General features: G+C 36.1%; 1 pseudogene; it reads left to right on the forward strand.

Moving 5' to 3' along the window:
* Positions 1 to 898: 898 nt before the first annotated feature.
* LOC138909367 (uncharacterized) lies at positions 899 to 5738 on the forward strand (annotated as a pseudogene).
* Positions 5739 to 15984: the final 10246 nt, after the last annotated feature.

The following is a 15984-nucleotide window of genomic DNA, read 5'->3' on the forward strand; positions in this document are numbered from 1 at the left end:
TAGACATTCTTTTACTAGTCGTATATTGTTGCCTAATATTCAACATATTTCACCTGTTGAACCATTCTATGGACCAGTTAGAAATCGTGCTGCATCTTTGCATACAATTTCTACTAAAGTGAGTAATAAGCCAGTTGAAAGGGTTAAGATTAACCCCCAGACAAATATTGTTCAAGAAAGTGATAACATTTCTGATAAGGATATTCCTTCTGCGTCCGAGATGGATTTCAACCCCAATGATGCTTAATGATCTCACACCAAATTGATTTTAGTCCAGGGTCACAAGCTAGAATTTATATTCAAAAAGAATTTTTCAGTGATAAATGGAACCTGTTTAAAACTTGGTTTTTTGATACTTATAGTAAAGATGATTTAAATAATATTTCTCAAGAATTTTATGAAACTTGTGCTTTACACAATCAAATTATGTATTTTGTTCCTTGGTTTATAACCACTTATTTACTGCTTTATATAAAGGTTTTAGAAAGATCTTTCAAAGATGGGAGTGGCAATATTACTAAAGCCATTCACCCTCTACAAGCACCTTTTGTTTTACCAAATAATACAGGTATTATATTTACTGCGTTTCAAAAATTTATTGATGAAGATGTTGCTGCAGTCAACATTGCAGAAATTAATAAATTAATTTCTCAAAATAATTATTTGAGTTTATATGTTAAAGTTTGGGGTGAACAAATCAGTTTTCTTGATAAAAAACTTGATGATTTAACAGTTTTGATAAAGAATATAAGTACTAACAAGAAAGTAACTGATATTGCCTCTACGTCAGGGAGCAAATCAGAACCTCAAATTGTTCTTACTCATGTTCAAAGACCTCCCTGAGATTCAGGATTTTAAGTTCAAATCTTTAAATGATTTAGAAGAACTTCTTGATAAAATGTTATCCGGTTTGAATATCAAACCTATTGATTTATCAAAAGATTTTGCTGATAAAGTAGATACTACTTTTGATTACAATAATGAAGTTTGGACAGAGTTTAATAAACTCAGAGGTTATCCCAAAAAGAATAGTAGGCATGCTCATAAACCCAGAATGCAAACTTATTATTACGATCGTCCTACTCCTCAAGATGTCTTAATAGAGGAACGTGATTGGAATCAAACTAATACGTCTTATAGTGGTTCCGAGATTTATGAATGGAATCTTGATGGTTTGACTGATAGACAATTAACTATTCTTGTGCATAGAATGCATATGTATGCAACTATCTGTAAGAGTGAAAAATACAGATAGAACTATTTGCAAAATAATTGTTGCAGGTTTTACTGGCCAACTTCGTGGCTGGTGGGATAATTATTTGACTGTTGAAGAAAGGGCAATGATCATAAATGCAAGAGCCACTGACGAAGGAGTTGATAACTTAGGCATGGCTCTAGTAAGTAATAGAGAAGATGCTGTTTATACCCTTGTTCTTATAATATTAGAACACTTCAATGGTAGATTTACCAATCAGCATGAGATAGTTCATACTCTTCTTAATGGTCTTAGATGTAGTACCTTAGGTGAATTCAGATGGTATAAAGACACCTTTATGAGTAGAGTTATGGAGTTACCAGAAAATAAGTTCGATCATTAGAAAGCTAAGTTTATAGATGGCCTTCCCTCCTTATTTGCTGAAAGAGTTAGAAAGACTCTAAGAGGTAACTTTGGTGAAATTCCATACAAAGATTATACCTATGGTAAGCTGATAGGAATTTGCACACAGGAAGGGTTAAACATGTGCAATGAGTTAAAATTGTCCAGACATCTTAAGATGGATAAGCTTAAAGAGAAATCTCAATTAGGAGACTTTTGTACCCAATTCGGTTTACCCGAGACTTCTACTCATAAAAAGAAGAATCATAAATATCATAGATACCCTAACCAAGACAGTCCTTATAGGAGAAAGAGATCTAGATATAGATCCAAGGAAGAACGAGAAGCTAAGAAAGCCCATCGCAAGTCCACTAGATTTACCAAAAATAGGTCTAAGCGTGATCTAGCTGATATTAAGTATTATAAATGTGGAAAGTTTGGCCATATAGCACCAAACTGTAAGCTTCAAAAGCTGAAAATCTTAAAACTAGACAATGAGTTACGTGATAAGGTTTATAGTTTGTTATACACTTCTGGGTCAGAATCTGATTATTATTATTCTGAGTCAGAATCTGAAGCTGAAATAGATTTACTTGATTTATCTGATAATGATAAAAATATTGTTAATACTTGTACAACTTGCAGAGGTGATACATGTACCTATGGTGATGATGAGTTTTATAAATTGCAATCTCAGTTCCAGAATTTGAACATGAAAACTATTACATTTGATAATGTAATAGAACTTTTAAAAGAAGTTACTGATGAAAAGCTTCATGAAAAAATTATAAATTTGGCTGTTAGTAATAGTTCAAGTTCTTCAAAACCTTTTGAAAACTCAAAAAAGGAATTTGAATATTCTGCTCCTTATTCTTTATTAGAGGTTAATAACCGTCTTTTAAATAAAAGTACTACTTCAGCAAGAGATTCTTCTTTCGATAATTTAAAGATTGAAGTTGAAAACTTGAAACGAGAGATCAAATCTCTTAAACAAAATCAAATGATTTGTGATCATAGGATTACTCAGATTGAGAAAATCAATTCTCCAGCTGAGAAATCTGATGATAAAAATAAAGGTATTTCTGAAAATAATATTTCTTCTGAAAAACCTATTAAGATTTATTCTCAACATGATATGTTTTTAGGAATGATGCAAATTGTTACTGCTCATAGATGGTATATTAAATGTACTATTCGTATTGATAATAGTTTTTCTATTACAAATATTGCTATAATTGATAGTGGAGCTGATGTTAGCTGCATTCAAGAAGGTTTAATACCTACTAAATATTTTCAAAAAATTACTCATATGGTTAAATCTGCATCAGGACATGCTTTAGATATAGAGTATAAATTGCCTAATACTGGTATTTGTCAGAATAAAGTCTGCATTCCTCACTTCTTTTTCTTAGTGAAAAATCAGTTATACCCTCCAATTATACTTGGAACACCTTTTATTAACGCTATTTATCCTTTCACTAGCATAAACTCAAAAGATTTTTCTGCTACTTATAAGGATAAAGAGATAAGTTATACTTTTGTTATAGATCCCGTAACTAGAGATATAAATGCTTTAATTGATATGAAGCAGAAACATATTGATTCATTACAGTTAGAATTGTTTAGTATGAATATATTTAATACTTTAAATTCTACTAAAGTACAGAAAAAGATCAAATTGATCTCCGAGAATATTGCTATTGATATTTGTGCCGAGCATCCCAGTGCTTTTTGGAATAGAAAAAAGCATATTGTCACTCTGCCATATGAAGATAATTTCTTTGAGGATGATATTCCTACTAAATCTCGACCTTGTCAAATGAACACTGAATTAGTAGAATTCTACAAGAAAGAGATTGATAATTTGTTACAAAAGGGTTTGATAAAACCCTCAAAATCTCCTTGGTCTTGCGCAACCTTTTATGTTAATAATGCTGCTGAAAAGGAACGTGGAGTTCCTAGATTGGTTATTAATTATAAACCTTTGAATAAGTTTTTAAAATGGATTCGGTATCCAATCCCCAATAAAAAGGATTTATTATCTAGATTATATGATGCCAATATATTTTCAAAATTTGATTTAAAATCTGGTTATTGGCAGATTCAAATATTTAAAGAGCATACTTATAGAACTGCTTTTAATGTTCCATTTGGGCAATATAAATGGAATGTTATGCCTTTTGGTTTAAAAAATGCCCATTCTGAATTTCAAAAAAATCATGAATGATATATTCAATCCCTATCTGGATTTTATCATTGTTTATATTGATGACATTTTGGTATTCTCCAAAATATTTGAAATGCGTATTAAGCATTTAGATATTTTTAAAAGAATTGTTATACAAAATGGGTTGGTTATTTCAAAACAAAAAATGAGTTTATTCCAAACTAATATTCAATTTTTAGGACATTATATTTGTCAAGGAAAAATTACTCCAATTCAAAGATCCATTGATTTTGCTTCAAAATTTTCCGATGTTATTACTGATAGAACTCAGTTACAAAGATTTTTGGAAAGTTTAAATTATATATCACCTTTTTATAAAGATTTGTCGCGTGATTTAGCCCCCTTATATGATAGGCTAAAAAAGGATTATAAAAACCCTTGGACTGATAGTCATACTAATTTAGTTAAAAATATCAAGCAACGTGTTAAATCTTTACCTTGCTTAACTCTTGCTAATCTTGTATAGCAAAAGATTATCGAAACTGATGCGTCTAATATTGGTTATGGAGGGATTTTAAAACAGATAAATCCCAATAATAAGCATGAATATTTGATTAGATTTTACTTTGGAAAATGGTCTGAAGCCCAGAGAAAATACGCTATTGTGGCCCACGAAATGTTAACCATAGTTAAGTGTGTTTTAAAATTTCAATACTGATGTTGTTAGTAATACTGAATATTCACCTGGAAGATATTCCAGAAGATAGCCCGTTATACGCGCACTTGCAGGCATATTTGACTGCTCAAAAGCAAAGTGATACTTTTGCTTCTACTACAAAAGAGGACAATGATGATATCAAGTCGTATGAAAAGGTGACAAAAAAGGAAATGATATTTCTTTTACAAAATTCTGATATTCAGAGAAAGGAGGAACCATAGAAGATATTCCAAAGATATTTGATAAATGGATTGTATTATCCGGGTAAGTCATACAAAACCCGTTCTTTTTTTGAAACTATACTCACTAGTACTGGCAGTGCAGAATTTCAGCACTTTTATGGATATAGTACAGACGAGAACGTTTATAACTTCTCAAAGATCATAATCAAACAGATTATATCTGTTGAAGATTGGGGAATATCCATGATGAAAGAAAGGCAGATAAGCCTTAACAAATCCCGCATGAATTTTACATATTGGGATTACATCCAGGCCTTTGATAAAGTCCTTTACTACAATAATGATAGACACAAGCATACTTGGTTCGTTAAAGTATGTGCAAAGATATTTGCAGAGCCCATTCCAAATTGGTTCTTAAACTGGTGGTCATACCACGGTCTGACTATAAAAATTTTACCAGATCCATTTCTCATGTTATACAAAGAATGGACAAAAATTTCTCTAGTTTTAAATGAACTTTATCACGCAGATCATATCTGTTACTTAGAGAAGATTGACCGAATATATTTCTTTCTGGAATTCTCTATTCCTTGGATACATAAATGGACTCCAGAAGTTGGATTCACCGAGGAACAAGTTCCGTGTTTATACAGGACCTTTTGCAACAATTTTTGGGATAAATTAATGAAGAAGGATCCCAAAACGAAGACGTTATACGGTCAAGAACTCTTGGATTCCATCAAAACAAAAATCCAAGAATATTCAAGCATCTCTCAAAAAGAGAAAATTGATGATAGTTCAGTCAGGCATATTGCCAGAAAGATCTCCTTTCAAGAAGGGGATAAAGAAGAAATGATCAATGATTACTTAGAAGAAGTTAAAAGAAATTTACTTCACTCAATAAATCAGTATGAGAAATCAGACACTTTGATGCAAAGTGAAACCAACAACGATGATATCGCTGATGACTCCCAACCAATAGAATCAGAAAAGATATTATCTGATGAAGCCCTACAGGAGGCGGAAGAATTCCTCCGCAAAATGAAAGAAATAGAAAATAGACCAGCACGGTAAAGCCGCCGGACCCCACTGCACAGTGAAGCCGCCGGACCCAACAGCTGGACCCCACTCAATAGTAGATAAACTGTTCACCAACAGTCGAAAAACTGTTCATCAACAGTAGAAACACTGTTTGCACAATAGAAACACTGTACAGGGACCCATGTGAGACCCTATTTTACTATTCATAGATTCATTTTCTTTTCTATTTATGCGTTCATTCATTCGTTCTTTCAAGAAGAAGTAGAACCCCTCTCTCTCTCTAGAATCTCTCTCAACTGTAATTAAAGTTTGAAGTTTGTAACAGAAGAACAAAGTAAATAAAGTTTTCAGTTCTTCATCTTCAGGCCTTGCATCCCGGCCAAAAGGTACTCGTTTTCTTCCTTAGTTTTTCTTCTAGTCTATCCTCTCTGGCCGTGACTATGTCCGGCTAAGAGACTTCATATCTATGTTGAATATCTAACTTCTCTCCTATATAAACCATGAAAGCGACGACATCTATTTAAATATAAATGAGTTTTATATATAATATTTTGACTTGGTTTCGAGATGGTTGGTACAGTCTAATATAGCACTACTCTTATTGGCTTTGCCTTAATGGCTTCGTCTAGTTAGCCGTGAACCTTAGCCCGATTAAAGGAGTTGAAAAGGGCATCTTCTTTCACGGTTAGAACTGCTAGACACATGAGCTCAATAAAAGTATGTATTATATTAGGACAGACCCCTTGCTTGAGTAAAAGGCTTTAACCTTCCATACAGTCATTAAACTATATAAAAAATTCAAGTATATTTCAATTCTTGTATCCTTACTGATTGTGCGGATTACCGCCAGTCTTTAAACATAAGGGTACTGAATTAGCTAGATTAAGAATTCTCAAATGTGTTAAAATAGAAATCTTTAACTGGTGGAAACCTCGGTGGACATATAAAAGTCAGCAGAGGTGTGAAACAAATCCAGTTCCCGATCAATCGGTGATTTCTGTTTTTAGCTCAGTTGAGAAGGCCGTGCGGATTACTGCCCGCCACTTGATCCTGTTAAAATGGATTATTATTATTATTATTATTATTATTATTATTATTATTATTATTACTACTACTACTACTACTACTACTACTATATATGATTATTATTATTATTATTATTATTATTATTATTATTATTATTATTATTATTATTATTATTATTATTATTATTACTATCTATGATTATTATTATTATTATTATTATTATTATTATTATTATTATTATTATTATTATTATTATTATTATTATTATTATTACTATCTATGATTATTATTATTATTATTATTATTATTATTATTATTATTATTATGGGTTGTACTCATACTACACTCTGCACTTCTTGTGCAGATACCTGAGTTGGTCCCATTAATGTACAGTAGATTTGCCCGGATTCAACTATTCATAGGAGACTTGAGGTATAACTGCATGGTGTTCGCAGTTCTGAAATCCCCTTCCACTTTATCGTGGCTGAGTATTTCTTTCAAACAGCTTCATTTTCAACCAGACCTTTATTTATATTATTCTAGTAGCTCGTGCACTTGTGACACTAGTTCTGGGATGGTATTTAGACATCGCTATTATTATGGATTATTCACTATATTTCAGACTTTACTTTCGCCTTTGTTTCTTTGTTATTAATTAATTTAAAATTATTTAAAAATGGCTAATATTATTCTAACGTTAGCTTGCCTAGCAAGTAAAATGTTAGGCGCCATCACGGTCCCGAAGGTGGGAATTTCGGGTTTTGACAAGTTGGTATCAGAGCACTTGTTTACATAGATCTCACGAATCACGAGCAAGCTTAGTAGAGTCTGAAGGATCGGTATGGAGACGTCTGTACTTATCTTCTAGAGGCTATGGAGTTTAGAAACAATTTCTCTTCTATTCTACTCTGTCGTGCGATTTTATTCTATCATTGATGATTGAACTCTTCTATTCTTGTCCTCTCGCATATGGCGAGAAGATGCACTGCATCTTCAGCAGGACAGGAGCCAGATACCCCAGTGACAGCTATGATTAGGGGCAGAGGCCGATGCCGAGGTAGAGGCAGAGGCAGATCTCAATCTAGAGCTCGAGCAGCAACACCTATTGTAGAACCTCAGGTGGATTTAGAAGCAGAGGTTCCATCTCAGACGGTACATGTTGGAAAAGTTCAGGTTCCGGAAGGATTCATAGCTACTCCAGTACTTCAGGATACTCTAGTCCGTTTGGTAGGTCTTTTAGAGGGTGTGGCCCAAAATGATACATTTCCAATGGCACCAGCCATCTCACAGGTTGGGGGAGGAGCACAAACTCCCACTACTCCTGCTCCAGGGCAGACAACTCCCAGTACCAGGCTCTACTAGCCCATCCAGTTGGGGTAGTTCAACCGATTGTTGCAGTACAGGACGATGATAGGCCTGCTTTGTCTTCTAAGGCTTTGTTGAGGTTGTTCAAGTTTACCAAGCTATTTCTAATCCATTTTAGTGGTACACCTTCTAAGGACCCACGAGATTTTCTTGACCGCTGCTATGAAGTATTGCTGAACATGGGGATAGTCGAAAGCAATAAGGTTAATTTTGCTATGTTTCAGATGACTGGTACCGCCAAGAGGTGGTGGAAAGATTATGTATTTACTAGACCAGTTGGTTTGCCTGCACTTACTTGGGAGCAGTTCTCACGGGTATTTCTATAGAAGTTCCTCCCTATCATATTGAGAGAGGATTAACGTAAGCAGTTTGAGCGTCTCCAGCAGGGTAGTATGTCAGTCACTCAGTATGACACCCGTTTTGTGGATCTAGCCCGTCAAACTCTTTTTCTGCTTCCTACCGAGAGAGAGAGAGAGAGAGAGAGAGAGAGAGAGAGAGAGAGAGAGAGAGAGAGAGAGGGTGAAGAGGTTCATTGATGGACTCGTTCAACCTATCAAGCTACAGATAGCCAAGGAGACCAGGAGTGAGATTTCTTTTTAGACGGTTGCTAATGTTGCCAGGCGGATCGAGATTGTTCTTTTCCAGGAGAGAGTGCCAATGTCAGATAAAAGGCATCGTCATTCCGGTAATTTCAGAGGTGCCTCATCAGGAGGCAGGAGTATTTATGGTAGGGGTCATCCTCCCAGGCCATTTTATTCAGCACTTCAGGTATCTCACGGTGTTTTAGGGGGTCATGGTCCTATTATGCCATACTCTGGGTAGCCGACATTTAGTGCACATCCAGCTCCTATTAGTGCACCGCCATTCCAGAGTCACTATGGCGGTTATCCAACCCGTTTGGGTCAGCTTCAGCTTCAGCAATCATGACAACAGGATGGGTGTTATGAGTGTGGGAACATGGGTCATATCAAAAGGTATTGCCCTAGGTTGTCGAGCAACAGATCTCAGCAGGATTCTCGTGCCATCATACTGGCACTGGTTGTTCCACCACCCGCCCGACTAGCTAGGGGTAGGGGTCAGACAGTTAGAGGTGGAGGTCAGGTTGTTATAGGTAGAGGCCAGCCAGTTAGGGGCCGTCACAGAGATACAACTCTGAGTGGTGGGGCCCAGCCCCGATTTTATGCTTTTCTAGCTAGGCCTGAGGCCGAGTCATCTAATGCCGTGATCACAGGTGTTGTTCCAGTTTGCCATAGAGATGCTTCAAGTTTATTAGATCCGGGATATACTTATTCCTATGTGTCCTTCTACTTTGCTTCATATTTGGTTATACCTCATGATTCTCTGAGTGCTTCTCTGTGTGAGTCCACACCGGTGGGAGATTCTATTGTCGTAAATCATGTCTATCGTTCGTGTGTGGTTACTATCGGGAGTCTTGAGACTAGCCTATATCTTCTACTTCTTGATATGGTAGATTTTGATGTCATCTTGGGTATGGATTGGTTGTCACCTTATCATGCTATATTAGAATGTCACGCCAAAACGGTGACCTTAGCCATGTCGGGGTTACCTCAAATAGAGTGGAAAGGGACCCTTGGGCATTCCACCAGCAAGGTTATCTATTACGTGAAAGCTCGGCGTATGGTCGAGAAGGGGTGTCTAGCTTATTTGGCTTATATTCGCGATCCCAGTGTGGATGTTACTTCTATGGACTTAATACCGGTTGTTCGTAAATTTCCAGAAGTATTTCCTACAGATTTGCCGGGGATGCCACCCGATATAGATATTGACTTCTATATTGATTTGGCTCCAGGCACTCAGCCCATTTTTATTCCACCATATCATATGGCCCCGCCAGAGTTGAAAAAATTAAAGGAGCAATTACAAGACTTGCTTGATCAGGGATTCATTAGACCTAGTGTCTCACCCTGGAGTGTACTAGTGTTATTTGTAAAGAAGAAATATGGTTCAATGCGGATGTGTATAGATTATCGGCGGTTGAACAAGGCTACTATCAAGAACAAGTATCCATTGCCAAGAATTGATGACTTATTCGATCAGTTTCAGGGTGCCAAGGTGTTTTCAAAGATTGATTTAAGGTACGGTTACCATCAGTTGAAGATTAGGGCATCCGATGTTCCTAAGACAGCCTTTTGGACTCAGTATAGGCATTACGAATTCCTAGTGATGTCATTTGGGATGACAAATGCCCCAGTAACATTTATGGATTTGATGAACCGGGTATTCAAGCCCTATTTGGATTCGTTTGTGGTGGTATCCATTGATGATATCTTGATTTACTCTGGCAATCGAGAGGAGCATGAGCATCATCTTCGGATTGTGCTTCAGACTTTGAAGAATAATTAGTTATATGCCAAATTTTCAAAATGCGAATTTTGGTTAGACTCAGTTGCCTTTTTGGGCCATGTTATATCTACAGAAGGCATAAAAGTGGATCCTAAGAAGATTGAGGTAGTTCAGAATTGGCCTACACCTACTTCAGCTACAAAGATCCGGAGTTTCCTGGGATTAGCAGGTTACTACCGCCGGTTCGTGGAGGGGTTTTCATCCATAGCATCCCCAATGACCAAATTGACCCAAAAGGGTGCCCCATTTAGATGGTCACACGAGTGTGAGTTGAGCTTTTAAAAGATCAAGACTGCTTTGACTACGACGCTAATGTTGGTATTGCCCATAGGTTCAAGATCTTATATGGTGTATTATGATGCATCTCTTATTAGGCTTGGTGCAGTATTAATGCAAGATGGCAGAGTAATTGCATATGCGTCATGGCAGTTGAAGGTTCATGAGAAAAATTACCCCGTTCTTGACTTAGAATTGGCAGCCATTGTTCATGCACTGGAGATTTGGAGGCACTACCTTTACGGTGTCTCGTGTGAGGTATTCACTGATCATCGTAGTCTACAATATCTATTCAAACAAAAAGATCTCAATTTGAGGCAGAGAAGATGGTTGGAGCTGTTGAAAGACTATGATATTACCATTTTGTAACACCCCGGAAAGGCTAATGTGGTGGCCGATGCTTTGAGTAGAAAGGCTGTGAGTATGGGCAACCTTGCATATATTCCGATTGGTGAGAGGCCGTTAGCTGCAGATGTGTACACTTTGGCTAATCATTTCGTGAGGTTAGATGTTTCGGAGTTTAGTCAGATCCTAGCTTGCACAGTCGCTCGGGCTTCCTTGTATGAGCGTATCAGAGAGAGACAATATGATGATCCTCATTTCCTTGTCCTTAACGACACGGTGCACACGGTGGTGCCAAGCAAATTGCTGTGGGAGTTGATGGAGTTTTGCGGATGCAGGGTCGTATTTGTGTGCCTAATGTGGATGAGCTTCGTGAATTAATTCTTTAAGAGGCCCACAGCTCCCGGTATTCTATTTATCTGGGTGCCACCAAAATGTATCAAGATTTGCGGCAAAATTATTGGTGGAAGAGAATAAAGAAGGATATAGTTGCATATGTAGCTCGGTGTCTAAATTAAGTACCAGCATCAGAGACTTGGTGGTTTACTCTAGAAGTTAGAAATTCCCGAGTGGAAGTGGAAGCGTATCACTATGGATTTTGTTGTTGGACTCCCACAGACTCAGAGGAAGTTCAATGCAGTATAGGTCATTGTGGACAAGTTGACTAAGTAAGCACATTTCATTTAAGTAGCAGTTACCTATTCTTCAGAGCGGTTAGCAGAGATTTACATCCGCGAGATTGTTCACCTTCACGGTGTGCCCGTGTCTATCATTTCTGATCGAGGTATGCAGTTCACCTCGCACTTCTAGAGGGTTGTACATCATGAGTTGGGCACGCAGGTTAAGTTGAGTACAACATTTTATCCTCAGACAGACGGACAGTCTGAGCACACTATTCAGATATTGGAAGATATGCTTCGCTATTGTGTTATAGACTTTGGAGGTTCTTGGGATCAGTTCTTGCCACTTGTAGAATTTGCCTATAATAATAGCTACCAGTCGAGCATTCAGATGGCTCCGTATGAAGCATTATACGGGAGGCGATGTCGTTCGCCAGTTGGCTGGTTTGAACCGGGAGAGGCTCGGTTGTTGGGTACCAATTTGGTACAGGATGCATTGGATAAGGTTAAGATTATTTAGGATCAACTTTGCACAGCTCAGTATAGGCAAAAGAGTTATGCCGACCGTAAAGTTCATGACGTTGCATTCATGGTTGGAGAAAGAGTATTGCTCCGGGTTTCTCCTATGACAGGTGTAATGGTATTTGGAAAGAAGGGCAAGTTGAGCCCTATGTATATCGGGCCCTTTGAAATTCTTGAAAGGGTGGGTGAAGTAGCCTACAAGCTTGCGCTACTACCTAGTTTATCAGCATTTTATCCGGTGTTCCATATATCCATGCTCTAAAAATACCATGATGATCCGTCCCATGTGTTAGATTTCAGCTCAGTCTAATTGGATAAAGATTTGACTTATGAGGAGGAGCCGGTAGCTATTCTAGCCCGGCAGGTTCGGCAATTGAGGTCTAGAAGTTATCCTTCAGTTCGGGTGCAATGGAGAGGTCAGTCGATTAAGGAAGCTACCTGGGAGTACGAGTCGGACATACGGAGTAGATATCCACACCTTTTCACCAGCTCAGGTAATTTTCTAATTCCGTTCGAGGATGAACGTTTATTTTAGAGGTGGAGAATGTGATGACCTAATATGTTATCTTTAATTTTAAACATTAATTCTATATTCTGAGACCTCGAATAGCACCCTTCAGCATCCCTCGACTTGCAGGCACAGTCCGTAAATTTTTTCGGAAAGTTTTTGTGTGAAATATTGATTAAAATGTGAAAAGGAGCTTGCGGTTAACTTTTGAGCAAACGGACCCGGATCAGAATTTTGACAGTTCCGGTAGGTTTGTATCATGATTGGGACTTGGGGTATGCTTGGAATCGAATTCAGAGGTCCCTACCTCGAATTATTGCCGTTTAACGGAAACTAAAAATCTAAAGGCTAAAGATTTTCAAAGTTTGACCGTGAATTTGACTTTATCGATATCTGACTCGAATTGAGATTCCAAGAGTTGGAATAGCTCTGTTATGTCATTTATGACTTGTGTTCTAGATTTAAAATCATTCCGGATTCATTTAATACGTTTCGGCGCAGGTTTTGTAAAGTGAAAAGTTTGAAACTCATAAGTTCGAATCGAGGTATGAATTGTAATTTCAGCATTATTTGACGTGATTTGAGACCCCGAGTAAGCTCGTATTATGTTAAGGGACTTGTTGAAATATTTGGTTGAGGTCCCGAGGGCCTCGGGTGGATTTCGGATAGTTAGCGGAATTTAATTTGGATATTATAGAATGTTTCGACGTCGTTTCTTCAAGAATAAGTGGTATCACATTAAGAATTGAATTTAATTTGGAAATTATTGGGATCGGGTTGCACGCTACAACGGAATTGAATATGAATATATTGTGAGATCAGGTTGCACGCCGCAGTGGAAATTGATTGAAATAATAATTGATTATGACTGCCGAGTTGGCTTCAACTGTTGAAATGAGATACCTGTTTTATTTCTATTATTGTTGTTATTATTGTTATTATAAATTATTATTATTATTATTACTACTACTACTACTACTACTACTACTACTACTACTACTACTACTACTACTACTACTACTACTACTACTACTACTACTACTACTATTATTATTATTATTATTATTATTATTATTATTATTATTATTATTATTATTATTATTATTATTATTATTATTATTATTATTATTATTATTATTATTATTATTATTATTATTATTATTATTATTATTATTATTATTATTATTATTATTATTATTATTATTATTATTATTATTATTATTATTATTATTATTATTATTATTATTATTATTATTATTATTATTATTATTATTATTATTATTATTATTATTATTATTATTATTATTATTATTATTATTATTATTATTATTATTATTATTATTATTATTATTATTATTATTATTATTATTATTATTATTATTATTATTATTATATATTATTATTATTATTATTATTATTATTATTATTATTATTATTATTATTATTATTATTGCGTATAGGTTAATGTAAATGACCTGCCTTAGCCTCGTCACTACTTCGTCGTGATTAGGCTCGGCACTTACTGGGTACATGGGGTCGATTTTACTCCTACTACACTTTGCATTTCTTGTACAGATACCTGAGTTGGTCCCAGTGGCATACAATAGATTTGCTCGGATTCAGCTATTCACAAGAGACTTGAGGTATAACTGCACGACGTTCGCATTTCTGAAGTCCCCTTCCACTTTATCGTAGCTGTGTATTTCTTTCAAACAACTTCATTTTCATTTAGACCTTTATTTGTATTATTGTAGTAGCTCGTGCACTTGTGACACCAGTTCTGGGATGGTATTTAGACATCGCTATTATTATGGATTATTCACTATATTTTAGACTTTACTTCCGCACTTGTTTCTTTGTTATTAATTAATTTAAAATTGTTTGAAAATGGCTAATATTATTCTAACATTGGCTTGCCTAGCAAGTGAAATATTAGGCGCCATCACGGTCCCGAATATGAAAATTTTGGGTCGTGACAATTAGCGGGACCACAATAAAGACAGTGAAATTGCATCTCAGTTATTCCAGATGGCATGTTGATACCAATGTGAGCATATGTCACGGCCTACTCAACTGCAAGTATTTTTGGCAATTGATATCAATATGCTTGGTCCGCTCGTAGAAAACAGGGTTAGCAGCAATCTAGATAGCAGATTTGCTATCATAATGGAGAGGCACAAGAAGGTGCAACTCAATATTGAGCTCTTTGAACAAGCCAAGAAGCCAAGTAATCTCAGCGACAGTCGAGGCCATGCTCCTATACTCTTCCTCTGCAGAGCTTCTTGAGATAGTGGACTATTTTTTCGATTCCAAGGATATGAGGGAATCACCATACATGATAAGATACCCTGTGATGGATCTCTTAGTATTAAGACAGGAGGCCCAGTATGCATCACAGAAAGCGTGTAGTTGGCTGCACTGGAAGCAGAAAAGAGGATACCCAAGCTAGGAGCATGCTTGATGTATCTGACCACTCGACTAACAACCTCCATGCAAGAGATTTTGGGAGCATGCATAAATTGGCTAAGAGTTTGGACGGCAAAAGAAATATCAGGTCGACTTGATAGTCAAATATAACAAAAGAGCAATCAACCTTTGATAAACACCAGGGCCGACAAGCAATTTGTCACAATTTTTCCCAACATGCTGATAAAAAACAACAGACATGAGCTTCAAATTAAGTTCCAATGGAGCAGCTAAAGGCTTAGAACCACTCAATCCCATGTCAGAGATGAGTTGTAGAGAATATTTTTGTTGATGCATCAAGATGTCTTCGTCACTTCTAGCAAATTCCAACCTAAGAAAATATTTCAGCTCTCAAAGATCTTTAATTTTGAAACTGTGCTGCAAAATGTTTTTAGTTTCTTGGATGAGTTGAGAGTCATTGCTAATGATCAAGAGATTATCCACATAGATCAAAACTATGGCCATTTTGTCTGACATCTTCTTAGTACGTAAAGAGTAATCTAAACTGAATATTTAAAATGAACAATTCATAAAAAGAAATCTTTCTGTGGGATTACATGTATTCTATATTTACTTACATTACCAATTGTCAATTCTTGGTCATTGTCATTGAGATTCATGTTAATTTGGATTAATATTTAGGTATAGATATGACCTCTTTTTTTCCTCCTTTCAAACAAAGAAAAATGATTGAAGTTTTTCCAGGAGACTCTGTATAAAACCACAAGACACTAAAGTTGTGGTCAATTTGATATTCCACTGACGAGAGGCCTGCTTAAGTTCATAGAGA

The sequence above is a fragment of the Nicotiana tomentosiformis genome, chromosome 4 (genome assembly GCF_000390325.3).
Source record: "Nicotiana tomentosiformis chromosome 4, ASM39032v3, whole genome shotgun sequence".
Taxonomy (NCBI): domain Eukaryota; kingdom Viridiplantae; phylum Streptophyta; class Magnoliopsida; order Solanales; family Solanaceae; genus Nicotiana; species Nicotiana tomentosiformis.